This window comes from Prionailurus viverrinus, chromosome D4, assembly GCF_022837055.1.
Source record: "Prionailurus viverrinus isolate Anna chromosome D4, UM_Priviv_1.0, whole genome shotgun sequence".
Lineage (NCBI taxonomy): Eukaryota > Metazoa > Chordata > Mammalia > Carnivora > Felidae > Prionailurus > Prionailurus viverrinus.
Window position 1 is genome coordinate 23399011 of NC_062573.1, and position 18749 is coordinate 23417759.

The window sequence follows — 18749 nt, forward strand, 5'->3', positions numbered from 1 at the left end:
AAAGATTACTGCTTTGCAGAATAGAATTTTGGGTAATTTGGCAGTCTATAGAGATTGCCGGTTGTGGATGATTCTAGTTCCTGCTGAAATAGGCACTCCTTTGATAACCTTACTTTCTGAAGTTATTACTAGGCTCATCAGGTTTCATATACAGCACCTAAACTGATATAATAGTACCATGAAAATCTGCCATGTGTGGGTTCTTAAGCTGATTGTCATTTGTATTATCTTACAGAAGAGGCAAATAAACCACTCAAATACATAAAGCTTTGTTCATATATAGCATTCTTTTATAATAGTGCAGAATTGCAAGATGTCCAATTAGGTTTTATGGCACTAAGATTTTGATTTATATCATCTGTAGGAAAGAAAAGAAAAAAAATTTAAATGGGGCAATGAAAATGGGACAATACCCTATCAAATAAATCTTAGCAATACACATTCAAAGTGTCATATGCAGAAACAGATATAAATACATGAAAGACGGTATCACTGCTGAAGTAATGGCTCATTGAGATGCATGTTTGCTGAGAAAAGAAACTATCATGTTTTGCTTACAGGGTCAAACTAGCTATGGAATAATGCTAACACCTTTTAATACAAACTGGATATTTCTTTTTTAAATGAAGAACAAACTAATCAGAAAGGTTTTCAGATTCACTGTGGTGCTGATATTCTTGCACAGTTCTTCAGATGCTTCTTATTGTTTTGAAAGGGCAAATCCATTGAGATTGACAGTTCAGCAGCAATGGTCTGTCTAGTATCTTCTCTGTGGCTTGAATGGTACACATTCTACATGTCGCAGTACTTTAAGAGTCATGCTAAAAATTCACATTTGCTCTGGGTTTGCTTGTTGGTAACTGCTTTAGAATAAAAACACGTCTCTTGAGGGATGGTTATGGGTACAATAAACTATGCAGTACACCTCTTCATCTGATTTTGGAAACTCTTACAATCAAAATGTCAAGTCATAGAGCTATTTTTGTATCATGTGGCAGAACTCTGCATGTGCCAGGAACTGAGAAAATACAAAGACCAGTTAGGAAGGACCTAGGCTCTTTCAGCCTTGTGCCATATATATATTCATAAACTATATCTCTTCTGCAGCTGGAGTGTAAATATCTTTTCTCACACTTACGCTTATCCTCCTTCTGAACCTATTCATCTGTTTACCTGTCTGGCTATCTATCTATCTATTTATCTATCATCAGTAGACTTCATGCCCAACAAAAAGCCCAACACAGGGCTTGAACTCATGACCCTGATATCAATACCTGCACTGAGATCAAAAGCCAAACACTTAACCAACTGAGCCACCCAGGTGCTCTGTTTATTTCTTATATGGGACATACCACCCTCTGTATTGTGTGGTAATGACTGTCTATATATTTACAGAAAATACAGTTAGCAGTAGAGCACAAGACCTGTCAGTCTCTCTCTCTTCTCCATATTTCTGTTTTTATTTCTTTCCCACACCAGAATGATAACACATTTTTCTCCATGTTATCTCTCCTCTCATCACACTCGTTTGTTGGCTCTTTACGTCCCTAATATGATATTCTAGAATCCACTTGAATTTAAATTCCATTAAAGTTAATAATTTGACAATTATTTTTCACTGCTGTATCACTGATAGATAGGGAAGTAATTTGATGTTGTAATAGTTGAATTGTTAAATAATAAATTAATGATCCAGGTAGATCCTAGACTTTTTCTTCTGTGGAGCTCTCCCTGCCTATCGTATCCAGTAACTTTAGGTACCATCTGTATGCTAGTGACTCTTTTCCACTCTTTGACTTATTTTCTTACATATCTTAGATATTGCAATATAACTTAAAAACACCGAAGAATAACCTAGTTTCATACTATGGATATCTTTTCCATAGCCTGTATATTCCCAAATTGTTTGCTCTTGTTTAATTTTTGGAATATGGACTCCTCGTTTTGTATCCCAAATTTGTTGCAAATTTTTGCTCCTCTTCCTCATTTTTAGCAAAAATTCAGACTTCACTTCAGGTTCTGAAACTAAGCATCTCTTCAAGAGTTTCTCTTATTCTTTGGGTTTCAGTATCACATATTAACTTGGATAAGAATCTCAAATTATGTTCCATGGAACATGATCTATTGTCAATTCAGCCTCTCATTTTTCTTGCCCCAATGACTTACCCAACCCCATATTTAAAAAGAAAATAATATATATATATTATACAGTGGCCTACAATAAAATTCAATTTCTCTGTAACAGACCTTATTATTTTCCCCTCAGACCTGCTCCTCTGATATCTGCTTTCTTAAATGTTTCCACTATAATGCTGCAGAACTGTGTAATGCACAGTACAATTTTTATTTTATCATCTTGAATAAAAACACAGAATAAGTTAGGACACCAGACATGAGCCAACATCTTGTGAATATCAGCAATGCAATTCAGTCACCCATATTCTGAAATACATGTCCAAATCATGTACTTTTGAATCATATTTGAGGTCTGATTTTTATTCCCTACTTATCAGACAACTGCCAAGCCTAAAAAAATTTTCCTGTGGATCAGGCAAGGGTATAGGACGTTAAATGTATTAAAAAATAATATAGGGGCGCCTGGGTGGCGCAGTCGGTTAAGCGTCCGACTTCAGCCAGGTCACGGTCTCGCGGTCCGTGAGTTTGAGCCCCGCGTCGGGCTCTGGGCTGATGGCTCAGAGCCTGGAGCCTGTTTCCGATTCTGTGTCTCCCTCTCTCTCTGCCCCTCCCCCGTTCATGCTCTGTCTCTCTCTGTCCCAAAAATAAATAAACATTGGAAAAAAATTTTAAAAAAATAATGATAAAAAAATTACCAATAATGATAAAGGAAAAATATTTTTAAATATATGAAGGACTAAAAATCATTGACCCTACACACATACATACACACACACACACATATAAATATCATTTATGCTATTCCTAAATAAAAGCCTGGTTTTAAGATACATTCTTGTTTTTTTTTTTTAATTAACAAATTGATCATCTATCATCTATCTGTACTTTTTCATAGGATTGCATATTATGGGTATAGCAAAATTAACTCATCTTGGTTAGTCATATTTATGGGTTTCTTTCATAGTTTGAGATGTGTAGCAACACAATTACCTTATTTTAGTTTCTGAAAGCATACCTTTGCACATGTAGTTTCCTTTGTCTGGAAAATTCTCTTCCCTGCTTTCTTTTTCCCTTTTCATATCTCAGATGAAATGTCATTTCCTTAGGGAATATTTCTTTGATCTCATGGGTGAGGTTCCATTTTTTGGAGCCCCTCTCAGTCTTAACTCTTGCCATGCTCCTATTATCTTTGAAATGTTAGGCTAAATATAACTAACTCTTAATACTAATACTCTTAATACTAATTGATTGATACTAAATCACTTCAGTATACTTTAGTGTAAATACTCTGCCACCATGTTCTTATAGCATCCTGTGTTTATTTTCATAATACTTTCACAGTTTATATCTAACCATCTGTATGAATAGTTGATTTTTTTCTTACTAATCTGTAATCTTTATGAAGGCATATATTGGATCTATTTTGTTTATCATTTTATTCCCAGTGTGTAGTATAGGTCCTGATATAGATGCTCAATAATAGAATGAATGAGTGAATAAATTATTCAAAGAATATCATTGAAAATCTACTTCTGATTCCATTTGAAGGATTACTGAAAAAATATATTCCTAGACAAAACTGTTTCCTCAAGGGGTCTGTGTATTTACATTTTTATAGAACCTGCCAAACTTCCTGAAGAGTTATGTGTTTTACACGGTTGCTATGCCTGTTGCTAGTTAGCAGGGAATGATATTCTATCCAGGAGACATTAAGCTCAGAGCAAACATTATTTGAGATAATTGATTCAAAAGAGTTAAGAGATCATTGAAGCCTAGGTAGGAAGGCATAAGGCATAAAGGCCAAGTAAGACAGTAAATTGGAATGCTATCTGGGTGAACTCTCCTGGCCTAGTAAGGATGGCCCTTCCCAATCAGTGCGTTCTAGGTTGTCTTCACTATGAACTGACACGAACTGACTGCTAATATATATTAATACATATAAATATATAAAGTATATTATGTATGTAATATTATATATGTATATTATACATATTATATATATGTATATAATATGTATACATATTATGTATATGTATATTATAATATACATATTATATATATATATATATATATATGCCTCTATCTCATTAGCATCATAAAATACCCCAGACTTCTCCCCCTACATACCTTTATTTAACCATTTTTTCATTCCAGAAACTTGGAAGTTATCTTAGACAATTTATGCATCATTTTTCTCCTCACTCAGTCTGTTGAAATTCTGTTTTAAACTTCAGAATACATCTTAAATCCAACAAGTGCTTTGATATGCATTTACATTACCATCAATGTTGCTGTTTTATTTTCCTCCAGTAGCCTAGATGTTCAACATGATATACAAATACGTAATATGTGAGAGAGGCCCCACAAAGGAAAGTAAAAGCACACCAAGTGTTAGGCTTGAATTGTGTTGTAATGACAACCCTCAAAATGAATTTGAAACGGAGTTTAACTCTTCTATAATAACTGAAAAAAAATAGTTGTTTTAAAATACCGAATACTGACATAATCAATAATCAAAATTGGATAACTTTAGTTAACTGTTAGCTGTTACTCATTCAACAAATATATACTAATAATCTATGAATCATTTAGTTTTGAAAAAAAATTTTTTAATGTTTATTTTTGAGAGAGACAGAGACAGAGTGTGAGTGGGGGAGGGGCAGAGAGAAAGGGAGACACAGAATCCGAAGCTGGCTCCAGGCTCTGAGCTTGAGCTTGTCAGCCCTACGTGGGGCTGGAAATCATGAACTGTGAGATCATGACCTGAGCCAAAGTCGAACACTCAACCAGCTGAGCCCCTCATGAAGTTACTTTTTAATGGGAAGCGACAGATTATAAAATCATGAACAAGATAATTATTATATATAATATATAATATGGAAAAAATAAAGCAAAGTATGTGAGTATGTGATCATGGAGTATATAATAAATAGGCAATATTCTTTTTTAATGCATAGTCAATTTGTGGTTGTATGTACTACATACATAAAACATTAAATCTTGGCATTACGCTAGCCATATTTCAAGTGCTCATTAGCACATGAGGTTAGTGGATATTGGACATCCTGTATTGGATAGTACAGCTCTAGATTATGCTCAGATGGTTATGCAAGAATGTACATGATAGAAAAAGAGGATAACATTCCTTTAATATCATGGTTTTCAGCCTTGGGTGCACAGTGGAATCACATTTGGGAGCTTTTAAAAAATCTCAATGTCCAGACTGCAATTCAGATCGATTAAATCTATATCTCTCAGAAAGGGATATAAGCATTAATATTTCTCCCTGAGTTATTCTGCTCTACAGCCAGCCAAGGCTAAGGACCTGTATTACAATACGTGACAATTTCAGAGGAAAACTATAAACTGAATATGGCATATTCAGAGGATATGCCATAGGTTCAAAAGCAAGCAGGTCTCCTTTAAGAAAAAAAAAGTATGATACCATTATCTTTTCAAAACAAACTAATGTTAATCAGTGTCTCATTCTTAGTGTACATTCTAAGCCCATTCACATCTTTGTCCACATATAACTTTCCAAAATCCAATGCAGTGCCCCCTATACTTTAGCTGGAGATTAACCAAACTCAGTTTAAGAAGTTGACATGATGAGATCTATGTTTCAGACAAAGTATTAGACATTAGTATGTACGATGAATTGCCAATGACAAGAGAGAAAAGTTGTAGGAAGATCAACTATAAGGGTGAGGGGATAAAATCAAGGGATTTAGGCTTATAAATGTTGCAGCAGAAAAAAAGAAGTATGAATTTACAAATGTTAGTCTTTTTTTTTTTTTAACAATTCATGCACTTTTTTAAAAAAAGTGACAACTCTTAACGTGAAAGTTATTACCTACTGTTTCATTGTATATGTTTATGAAGGCTGGGGATTGATTCATTTGTGTCCCCTGTCTTATGTTGAAGAGGGAGAGAATATGAGGAAATTGGACAAGTCAGAGATGATTTGAAGATTATTTTGTTTTTTGTTTTGGGTTTTTTTTTTTTTGAGTATAGATGACACACAACATTATATTGGTTTCAGGTGTACAACTTAGTGATTTGACAAGTTTATACATTATGTTATGTTCACCACAAGGATGGCTATCAGCTGTCCCATTACATTGCTGTTATATCATTGACCATATTCCTTATACTGTGCTTAAAAATTATTATTATTATTATTATTATTATTATTTTCATTTATTTTAGAGAGAGCATGAACAGGGGAGATGGAGAGAGAGAGAGAGAGAGAGAGAATCCTAAGCAGGCCTGATGCAGGGCTAGATATCATGACCCTGGGATAATGACCTGAGCCAAAATCAGGAGTTGGACGCTCAATCCACTGAGCCGCCCAGGTGCCCCAATACTGTGTTTTTTATTCCCGTAACTTACTCATTACATAAATGGAGGCCTATGCCTCCCTCTCCCCTTCACCCATTTTGCTCAATCCCCCTTGCCCCTTCTGGCAACCATGAGTTTGTTCTCTGTATTTATAGTTCTGATTCTGCTTTCTGTTTGTTTATTCATTTTTTAGATTCCATTTGTGAATGGAACCATATGGCATTTGTCTTTCTCAGTCTGACTTGTTTCATTTAGTGTAATACTTTCTAGGTCTGTCCCTTTTGTCTCAGATGACACAATCTCATCCTTTTTATGGCCCTGTAATATTCCATTGTGTATATATACCACAGTTTCTTTATCCATTCATCTGTTGATGGAACTAAATTGTTTCTATGTCTTGACTATTGTAAATAACACTGCAATAAACATAGGAGTGCATATATCTTTTAAGATTTTTTAAGTTTGTTTGTTTGTTTGTTTGAGAGAAAGAGCATGTGAGTAGGGAAGGGGCAGAGAGAGAGAGGAAAGAGAGAGAACCCCAAGCAGGCTCTGCACTGTCAGTGCAGACTGGATGCAGGGCTCAAACTCACAAACCCCAAGATCATAACCTGGACCAAAGCCAGAGTCCCATGCTCAACTGACTGATCCACCCAGGCACCCCTGAGTTAATATTCTTAATTTCATTGGTAGAGAGGAGCATAATACCATGAACAAGAAATGAGATTCAAGAGGTTGTCGAGGGAAACATAATTGATCTTATTTTTTTTAAGTTTATTAGTTTACCTGCAAGGCATCCAGAAGAAAATAAAATGTATGAGGTTGATTTGAACTAGAAATATAGATTAGTCTATACTATATTGTTTGCCAAAGATATATTCTCATTTTTAAGGCTTTGTAATTTTTGCTTATGAGCTTGATATCTAGCATGAAGCTTGGCACATAGACTATTGTGGAACTTAACCAGCATGAATTACAAGGGAATTGTACGTATTAACATGACTTGGGAATGGAGTCAATGAAGAGCCCTTGATTCTCATCATTTGTACTAAGGTTTAAGGCAACTTAATAACTGTATCCATTAAAACATTTTGTATGGTAATTGATAATTTTGAGATATAATATTCATAAGAAAACCACATCATGAGCAAAGAGTGATGCTAAAGAAGGGAGAGAACATGGAAACAAACAAACTATTGTATAAATTCTACTTCAGAGTCAGGATTGGTCAGTGTATTGGTTTACTAGAGCTACCATACAAAGTACATAGGCTGGGAAGCTTAGACAGTAGAAAATGATTTTATCACAGTTGTGGAGGCTGGAAGTCTAAGATCAAGGTTTGGACAGATTGGTTCCTGGTGATACGTCTCTTCTTTGCTTGCAGATGGCCTCTTTCTGCCCATCCTCATTACCTTATTTTAACTGAATTACCTTTTTAAAGATCATCCATAAAAATAGCCATATTCTGAAGTTACCAAGTGTTGGAGTGTCAATATATGAATTGTGGACCATGGGCATAATTTGGACTGTAAGAGTCCAGGAATTGGTTTATAATGTATAGAATACATGTATAGAATTCATGTATAGAATACATGAGAGGAAGTAAAAAAAATGGACAAGGAAAAATAGAAGGAACAAGGAAGAAAGATGATAAAAGAAGATCATCATTTTTTTGGGAGGGAGAGGAGGTATTGGGAGAAGAACAGATGAAAAGAAAGAAAACAGTAGGAAAAGGAGAGAAAAGAAAAAGAAAAGGAGAAATACATAGAAAAGAAACAGAAGTCTGAAGATGGAAAGCAGTCATGATGATTTACAAATATTTTCTATTTGTATTCAAATAATATTCAAAATATTATATATTTTTAGTTTAATGAAACCTTACAAGGTATCTATAAAATATAATTTAATAACCTCATTGTATAAATAAAGTAAAAAATTAAGAAAGACATTAGTATATGGCAAGGCCAGTTTTCTGATATAAGGTAACATAGTCCTTGATTTATTTAGGATGGCAGTTTTGTCTTGTTTTGTTTTTTTGTACACTACAACCTAATAATTAATAGCCGAAAATACTTCTGTATAGCTTCTTAGGTTTATAAGCTTGTAACAATGCCTATTTTGCAAAAACTCTAATAATTGTTAAAGGAGAAACTAAAAATAATACTCTATTAAAATTTTACTGAGAGATTAAAAAATTTTCTCAATAGAAATAAAAATAGTTTAAGAAGAACAAAAACAGTGTCTTTAAAAAATTGGGCATATAAAAAGTATGGAACTTCTTTGGTATAAGAACTTATAAAGGACACTAGGGAATTTGAGGTCTTTGGAAACTCTCAGGTGAGTCACACAAAGGAGGAATATATATGTTTTATGTTGTTAGTAAGTAAGAAATACACATTTTTCAGTTGTGGAAAGTATCTATGGTTCCCATACAATTTGAACTCTCTGAGAATAAAATAAAGAAGGATTTGTTATGTTTTATTTGTTCTCCTTGTTGACTGTGTTTGTGACTGCTTCTAAAATGATCGAATGGTCACCTAGCAAGTGTCTCTTCAGGCAGCACTTAGACAACCCACCTGGATGCTAACATACAGACCAGATATTTTAAAAATAAAAATAAAAATAAACACATTAAATAATACCGTGTGTCATATAGAAGGAAGAAGAGCATTTTGGCTAGTTTATGATTAGAAAATTCCACTAGCAGCTGGATATTTGGGTCATATTGTTGTGATCAAATAATTAACTGCAGAATGTACACATTGTCTTTCCAAAAGATTTTGTGTTTCTATGAAGGAGATGAACTGATAACAGTTAAATTTTTTGGCTACTTGTACCTGATAAATAAGTTATTTACTTCAATATTTTATAAACATGAATGATTCAAATTTCAAATGGCTTCACTTTTAGTGTTTTCAAAAAATTTCACCTGATTTAAAGTTTCCCAACACTCCATTGAATCATAGACCTGCATTCTATATCTGATTTATCAGTGGCAATCTAAAGGACCAGAAATATGCAATTATACTCAAGTTTACCCTATCTTTTTTTGAGTATAGTTTACACAGGATGTTATATTAGCTTCAGGTGTACAACATACTGATTCAACATCTCTGTATACTACTCTATACTCACAACAAGTGTAGCTACCATCTGTCACCATACAATGATATTACAGTATCATTGACTATATTTCCCATGCTGTACCTTTTATTCCCATGACTTATTCATTCCATGACTGAGAGCCTCTATCTCCCACTCGCCTCTACCCATTTTGTCCATCCCTCCACCTCACTTCCCTCTGGCAACCATCAGTTTGTTCCCTGTATTTGTAAGTATGATTCTGCCTTTTGTTTGTTTATTCATTTATTTTATATTTTAGATTTCACAGTTGAGTGAAATCTTTACTTTTGAGTTACTGTGTGACTTGACTTTGTCTTTAATTATCATCAAAAATTTTGCTCATTTGCTTTCATAAGAACATACTTTCTTTTGTGGTACAGATATAAATCTTGAAAAATGCATCATCATTTTACATAATTATCTTGGAAAGATATTAAATGCTTATTAGTATTGCATTAGTACTGGCATTATATTCTTTAGTTCAGCTTTTTATTGAACAGGTTCCAGAAGAGTTTTAGTCAAAAAGATCAAAGTACGTGTCATCAACAGACTCCTCTGATTCTTCTTTCTTTGCTTCCACTTCCTTCTTCTCAGCTGGGGCAGCAGTGGTGGAGGGAGCGGAATCTCCTGCTGGTGCAGCACCAGCTTCTGGGGCAGGTCCACCAGCGCCTACATTGCAAATGAGGCTCCTATGTTGACATTGGCTAGGGTCTTTGCCAACAAGCCTGGCCAGAAAGGTTCAACATTTACCCACGCTGCTTTAATGAGAACGTTGATCTTACCCTCCATAACTGTCACCTCATCTGACATGGAGGATGAAGGCCGAATAGATGCAGTGAGCTCCAAGATGGAGACCATGACACCAGCAAGTGCTGAGTGGGCACTGCCAGGCACAGTGCTAATCACAGTGGGATGAAGTGTGGGTCTCAACCCAATGCGGCCTTATATTCCTTGGAAGGACCAAGCACCTTAGCAGCAGCTGAAGAAAGCTGCCATTAGCATTATTTTAAGAGCTAAACTGTAAAGAAAAATAATTTTTACATAAAATAAAAGGGCAATATTTTACGTGAAAAGCTTTTAAAGACTGTATGTCATCTAGGATAGTATAAACATTAAATTGATGACTGTTGCACTCGGTAACATAGTAGTAAATGTTAACTGGCTCTCAAAAATTAAAAAAAAAAAAAGTAGACTTGACTTTAAACCAGTGTCCATAAATGCTGTTACCTTAGCAGATTTCCTGAAAATGGAGTTGGGGAAGAGTGGTGCATAATTGGTTCCAGTGAGCTGATACGAGCTAGCTCCAGTGGATCACTGCTTATATTGAAGTAATGTTTGGAAGGCACAACATAAACTGTATATAATAGAGGATAATATTCATTAAATCAAGCAAAATATACTGGTTTCAAAATTACACTATTTTATTACAACTATAGATTTCAAAACTGATCATCAGTTAAGTAAATAACTCATTCTAATGTAATACTTCCTTCAATATATTCACTTTATATTTTATCGATAGACTCAATACTTGCCACTCTCCCTGGTTGTATCTGAGTGAACTATCAGTTCTGTAATTTATTTACCTATCTCAACTGTATGTCAATCTTTCTATATAGTCTGAATAGATTTTTCTTGGCTGTTTTCCTTTAATTGTCCATGTTTATATATATTTCTAAGGTATAAACAATGTGTTTCTAATGTGTACTTAATACACATATAGCTAATCTATATCCACTGTACACATATTTCTATCCATACTCATACCAATATCTATGCTTATTCCATCTCCTCTGGTTTATCGATATCTAACCATTTGTTATAATAATGTAAATCTTTGTTTATAATTCACAATTTGAGCTAAATGACTTAAAAAACAATTGGACATATTTAATGTATAAATATTAATTGATTTCTACCAAAATATAAACATTAGCATTAGATTTATTTTTCTTGTTTTCATAAAAGGAAAAAGTTAAATACCATGACGACTCTAGGCCCTTAACGTGGTTGGTCAGAGAATGCTAATGAAGTTAAAAGGAAAGTCAAGTTTCTGATGCAGAAGATTAATTGCCAAATCCACAGTTTAGTTTTTTGATGGTTACTTAGATGGAGTTAAAGGTCTAGCTGAAGATAAAAATCCAAATATTTCTATCTTCTACCAATTGTATTCTTCGTAATTCCTTAATAATTTTAGATAAGTTTTAATAAAATATGAAAATAAAACAGGACAATTTGTATGCAAAAATAGGAGTCTACATTTCAGGCCAAGTAAAAAAGAAGAGGTAAAATAAAGGTTAAGACAGAAGAGTAACTATGATTAACCACTTTTGTTAAGACAAAAAAAAGGTTGTATGTGTTTCTTTTAAAGGAAATTACCATTACATTTCCCGATTCAAAAATATAACTTCATGGTCTCAATTAGGGTAGATTTCCTTAGAAAACTTGTATCCAAGTATTTCCTGCGAATTAAATATTACCACATAATTATTTGTTTATATAAGTTTGTACTTAATAGTTTCAATTATATGTCATCGCAACGTTTTTCATACAATATTTATTATCTTAGTCCTAAAACTTGATAAACACCAGCAAAACCATACTACTTTTCCTCAGTAAGAAAGTGAGAAATGACATTTGCAGAGATAAAAATAATTTCCTATATCTCTAAAAAAGTTACTTTTCATTGTGATCAGAAATATTTCTAGTAAGCACCTTTGAGAAATACAAAAATGTTTTTTCCAGGTTATTCTCTTTCCCTTTGATCCCATGTATTTGGTATATAGCAATGAGAAGCTTATGGGACCTGTGAAAAACGCTAAGTCCAGTAATGTGTGCCTAATAATAAAATTGGAAGGCCTTTAGAAACACGTGAGGTTAAGACAGAATTGACTCCAAAGAACACTATGAAATAAAGTGATAAATTTTCATCTTCCACTTTTATTTCTTCATGCTCCTTTGATTCTCTCTTCTCCATATAACTCTCTCTTTCTCTTATAGACTGCTGAAACATTACATGGGAATTCTGTTCTTCAGTCAGATAATTCTTTTGGATTTTAGTATTGACCATGGAGGGATTAGAACATGGTAGAAAGAGCCCTGAGCCTAGAAGTCATCCTGTACATCATGTGCACATTTAGAGGGACATTAAAAGTGATACAATACATAGGATGAATTTAGGACTGAAAGAAAAAATGAACACAAAATTGAGCAAACTCTGCAATTCTGGGTAGGAGAGAAGAAAGCATACCCATTTTGTGGGGAAGTTACTTAGTGCATAGCAACATCATAAACCATTAACAAGAACACCATACCACGAAGGATGGCCTCATGTAACAAGTGAAGCTCAAGCTGACAGTAAACATCAGAGGATTCAATGAAATAATTTTGTGTCTTAAAAGGCCTTAGAATATGGTCACACAGAACCCAGGAACAGATGGTACTGTGCAGTGCAGGTTGGCAGAAAGTCCTTTCAAGGAATTATATCAGTATATATCAGGCCTCAAGTCAACTCAGTGGGTTTAAAGAAAAAAATTTGATTACTTGGAAGGATAGTAAGAAAATTGGCAAGGCTGTAGTTCAAAAACAACCAAAAATGCCTGGGAGGTTCTCTAGGTATGGATGGATGAAGATCACTAACTAATTTAAAAATAAACTATAGGGAAGAATAACAAGTTGGAATCAGCAAGAACAACTATTTAGTTCTGATCTTAGAGAATGGAATAAAAACTATTTAACCTACAGTTGTTAAGACAAAATATATGACACTAGGTAAAATTTGAGTATCTGTTAATGTTGAATAATTGCAATATTTGGGTAATATTTTTACTTAAAATTTTATTGTTTGGTTCAAAATTAACTGTGTCTTTTTGTGCCTATGTGTGGAAAATCTAGTGATCTTAATTTAATGACAGCTGCATGTGAGAGCTAGCCTTGTGCATCGCACCAGGCCTGAATCTGCAAGAGAAGACAACTTTAGAGAGAAGAATGTAGGTAGAGGTTGGGAGACAAGCAGTCCCAGGTATCTGTATGGCATAAGTCTATATCTGAAACCAGTATCCTTAAACTGTTAATTTTTAATAACGATATGAGACAAACTAAAACTAATCCCTTGATTTATGTAGAACATTGCCATATATGTATCCCACCACGAGTTATAATTTCTAGTCTGTAGCATTCAGTGAAGGGTAACCTGCCATAATATTTGAAGTTTATACATCTGAAAGACAAGCAGACATTTTTATTTTTATTTTTATTTTTTATTATTTTTTTAAGTTTTTATTTATTTTGAGAGAGTGCAAGCAGGGGTAGGGCAAAGATAGAGGGGGACAGAGGATCTGAAGCAGGCTCCGCGCTGACAGCAGAGAGCCCAATGCGGGGCTCAAATTCACGAACCATGAGATCAGGACCTGAGCCAAAGTCAGGCTCTTAATCGACTGAGCCACCCAGGTCCCCCAAGCAGACTTTTTTTTTTAAAATAAATTCCAGTTTGAACTGTAATTTGAGTTTTACTATAGCACTCATTTCATTTTTATTATGAACTTTTAAGTTCTGGAAGAGTTAAGCCTTCTTTATTTGTCTAAGAAATGAATTATGCCATTCCAAATGATTGTGTCCCATGATGGATGAATGGATAAAGAAAATGTAACACACACACACACACACACACACACACACACACACACACACACTGGCGTAGTATTCAGCCATATAAAAGAAGGAAATCCTGTCATTTATGACAACATGTATGATCCTTAGGATATTATGCTAAGTGAAATGTCAGACAGAGAAAGACAAATACTATATGATCTCATTTATATGTAGATTCCCAAAAAGCCAAACTCAGAAATAGAGAGTAGGGACACCTGGGTGGTTCAGATGGTTAAGCTTCTAACTCTTGATTTCAGCTCAGGTCATGATCTCAATGATCATGACATGGAGCCCCATGTCAGGCTCCACGCTGAACATGGAGCCTGCTTAAGATTCTCTCTCTCCCTCTCTCCCTCTTCCTCTGCCCTTCCCCAACTTGTGCTCTCTTGCTCTCTCTCAAAAAAATAGATAAAATATAATTAATCACATAACATGCCATACCATACCATACCATACCATACCATACCATACCATACCATAAATATAGAGAGTAGAATGGTGGTTGCCAGAGCTGGAAGGTAGGAAAAACGGGGAAATGTTGGTCAAATTGTATGAACTTCCATTTATAAGGCAAAAAAAAGTTCTGGAGTACCTAAATATACAGAATCATGACTATAGTTAACATGCTGTGTTATGTATTCCAAACTTGCTAAGACTGTATCCTAAATGTTCTTACTTCAAAAAAATAAATAAAGTAGTTATATTAGGTAATAGATGTGTTAACTTTTTGTGGTAATCATTTCATAATATATGTGTGTATCAAATTATCATGTACATCTCAAATTTATACAGTGTTGTATGTAAATTATATCTCAGTAACACTAGAGTGAAAAAAAGAATGAATACTAAAAACAAACATCTGAACTGTAACCTAGATCTTGGTAGCACATTCTGAATTCTTCATGTCCCCATTCAGGAAGCATAGTGTATAATTCCTTTTTCAGAAGGGTTGGTTAGAAGAGGGGAATTGGGACATAAACTTATATTTATTGCCTGAGATTTTTACTTTATCAGTCTCTAATAGTAGCCATTACTCTGCTAATAACATAGTTGTACAGTTGAGGCTGAAATTTTATTTCCTGGGAATTTATGGTTTGTAGTGTTAATATCCAGGCTTATGAAACCTATATACTATGCCCTGAAGCTCATGAGTTTGGGGTATAAGGCAGTGCTTTGTCCTGGTCATATCTTAAATGGGGATGGAGTTGACAGTGGCTATACCTAGTAATGTGCAGTTTTCTGGTGAAATTACTTTTTATTTAATTACTCGTCCCTGCCTCTTTACTACATTTTAATACCAAGAACAAAATGAGGTCCCAAGGCCAATTCCCAAAGGGTAATATTTTTATTAATATAGAAAACAATCCTGGTAATTGTCAGAGTTATGGGGTCTAGGGGAGAAGTTTTGACTGCTTGCTTTTCCTTGTATATATTTCAGGAGGTGTTAAATCAGAAGATTCTATATTTCCTTTTAAAAATCATATGTAATTGGTAGGAAAACATTAAGTGACAGCTTAAGAGAAAAGTCCATTCTCTTTAGAGCATGGGTGAATGAGAGCTCATTGAGACAGAAGGTGTCTTAAATGTCCCTTCAGGGAGTGACCTGCTTCAGGTCATAAAGGACATATGACCCTTGCTGGCCGCTAGTACCAGAACACTAAGAAAGAAGATATAAATCATAGAATGAGACCATGAAGGCAGATTCTTTGATCACATCTCCTTGGAAGCATTTCTAGTTCTTTTGAATAGAATATAGATTCTTATGATAATATAAAGATTTATTGTTTCTAAACAAGAAAGATCTATAGCAAAGTCTGCGTTGAACAAGAGCTTTCATTATGAAACTTTTATAAAACTATACCCTGGCACAAAGGTTTAGGGGTCTCACTTTGTCTGATCCTGATCATTGTTTGTTATAAGAGGAAAAAGCATGTTTTTTTAGAGTCTTTAAACCAGATTCAGTGGGCTATAATTCTCTGATAAACCACAATGAAGATAGGGATAGAGAGGAAGGGAAAAGTCTAATAATATAGTTTAAAATCTTGAAACATATACCCAAATAACAATAGCCTGAAATTTTTATAATTCATGGTAAGAAATGTAAAGCATGATGGTTAAAAGTATTGAAGCCAGAAGGCAGCTACACCTTCCTAGCTGTTTGAACTTTACCTGGTTACTTTATCTCCCTTTTCCTCAATAAGTGCACTTGTGCAATGAGAATAAGAATGATAATAAATACTAATTCTAATGATAACATGTATTGCATTACAAAAATAATCAAATTAATACATAATGTCGTAGACTCTGGGTCTAAAGTTCTCTCATGTCTCGAAAGAGAACGGACGCAGGATGAAAAGTGAGAGAAGGCTAATGTCTGGGAAAAGACAAGAGCCCCGAATAAGGGTTCTGGTCCCATTTTTATTAGGATGAGAAGGCTTACAAACATGGTGATGGATGTGCACAAAGAGACAATGAATCTGTGATCATTAACTTGTGGATGTGAAGGAAAGGGGATCTTGAAGATATTCGGGGTTAGGGGTTGGGTTAATACAAAACAAAATCCTGAAGGTGTTTTCAGTGGACCTGAGGCACCACCTCTGCTTATCTTAGCTAGCCTAGGGGATGAGACAGGTAGGACATGTGACTTCAAGGTTGACAAGACACCTTTCTTTTGTTAATCATCTCCCCTCTGGGCAACTTCCGCTCTGCAGCACACAGCTGCAGTCTGTAGCCCAATTTACCTGTTTACCTAACTTGGTCCTTCCTTCCTGTGAAAGCAGCTTTCTGCTATAGTACTAAATTGGGGGACACTTCCACCCTGAATACCTAATCTTGTTTATTTCCTATACCTATTGGGGCCTTTGCCCCTCCATCTCTATACTGGGGCTTCTGCCCTGCCTTCCCTATACTTATTTACCTAATCTTGTTTACCCAAACTTGGGTGGGAGCCTCCTATGGCTTTGTACTTCTTTATACCTTGTTAACCCATTGGTGTAAGCCCAGGGGATTCCTAAGCTTATTTCGCCCACTTGTATAGAACAGTACACATAATAAACACTCAGTAAACATTAGCTGATATTCAATGTATCCTCTATTCCGGTCATTGTGATAGGTATGTTTCTATTTATTGTAGCTGATTTAGTTTTAAAGTAACCCTGAAAATAAGGACACTTACTATCCATATATTTTTCACATATGGAAAACTGTTGTTTACAAATTGCAAGTTAATGTATACTCATTATACCAGGTCAGGGTTTGTATGCAAAATATCTAAACAAGTAGTAAAACTCAAAAGATCTGAGTGGGGCACCTGGATGGCTCCCTTGGTTAAGCGCCGACCTTGGCTCAGGTCATGAATGATCTCAGTTTGTGAGTTTGAGCCCCGCATTGGGCTCTGTGCTGACAGCTCAGAGCCTGTAGTCTGCTTCGCATTCTGTATCTCCCTCTCTCTGCTTGTCCCCTGCTCATGCTCCGTCTCTCTCTGTTTCTCAAAAATAAATAAACATTAAAAAATTTTAAAAAAATAACTCAAAAGATCTGAGCAAACATCTCACTAAAGATAATATATAAGTGGAAAATAAACATATGAAAAAATACTCAACATCATTTTTAGGTAAATGCAAAGTAACACAGCAGTTATCTATTAGGATGGCTAAAATTCAAAACTCTTAGGGGCGCCTGGGTGGCTCAGTCAGTTGAGCATCGGACTTTGGCTCAGGTCATGATCTTGCAGTCTGTGAGTTCAAACCCCACGTCGGGCTCTGTGCTGACAGCTCAGAGCCTGGAGCCTGCTCCCGATTCTGTGTCTCCCTCTCTCTCTGCCCCTCCACCACGCTTGCTCTCGCGCGTGTGCTCTCTCTCTCTCTCTGTCAAAAATAAATATTAAAATGTTTTTTAAATAAAAAAAATTCAAAACTCTTAAAATACCAGCTGATGTCACAAATATGGAGCAGCAGGAACCCACCTTAATATCTGGTGGGAATGTGAATGGTACAGCCACTTTAGAAGATCTTTGACAGTATTTTATAAAGCTAGCCATATTCTTACTATATTATCCAAAAATCAAGCTCCTAGATATATACTTAACTGATTTGAAAACATATCCAGGGGAACCTGGGTGACTCAGTTGATTAAGCATCTCACTTTGGCTCAGGTCATGATCTCACGGTTCATGTGTTGGTACCCTGTGTTGGGCTCTGTGCTGACAGCTCAGAGCTGTTATGCCCAGAATTCGTAATCCCCAAAGACCACCAGGGAGCCAAGTCTGATGCAAAAGCAAAAGAGCCTTTATTTGAGCTAGCTCAAGCTCAATCCCCTACCTGCACCGAGGCAGCGGTGAGATACCAGGGAGAGAGAGCGAGTTTCAAAAGGACAAATGTTTTATTGGGGCCTAGGGGCAGTTGGCGAGGTAATGGCTGTGGCCTCAGCCGATTGGCTGGGGAAGGGTCGGAGTCCTGTTAGGCAGGTGAGTGGGAGGTTACTCAAGGGGAGGAGGCGTGGTC

The 18749-nt window shown here is 35.3% G+C and overlaps 1 pseudogene; it reads right to left on the reverse strand.

Moving 5' to 3' along the window:
* Window positions 1–10111: 10111 nt before the first annotated feature.
* LOC125150518 (60S acidic ribosomal protein P1-like) overlaps window positions 10112–18749 on the reverse strand; it is a 37463-nt pseudogene continuing 28825 nt past the window's right edge.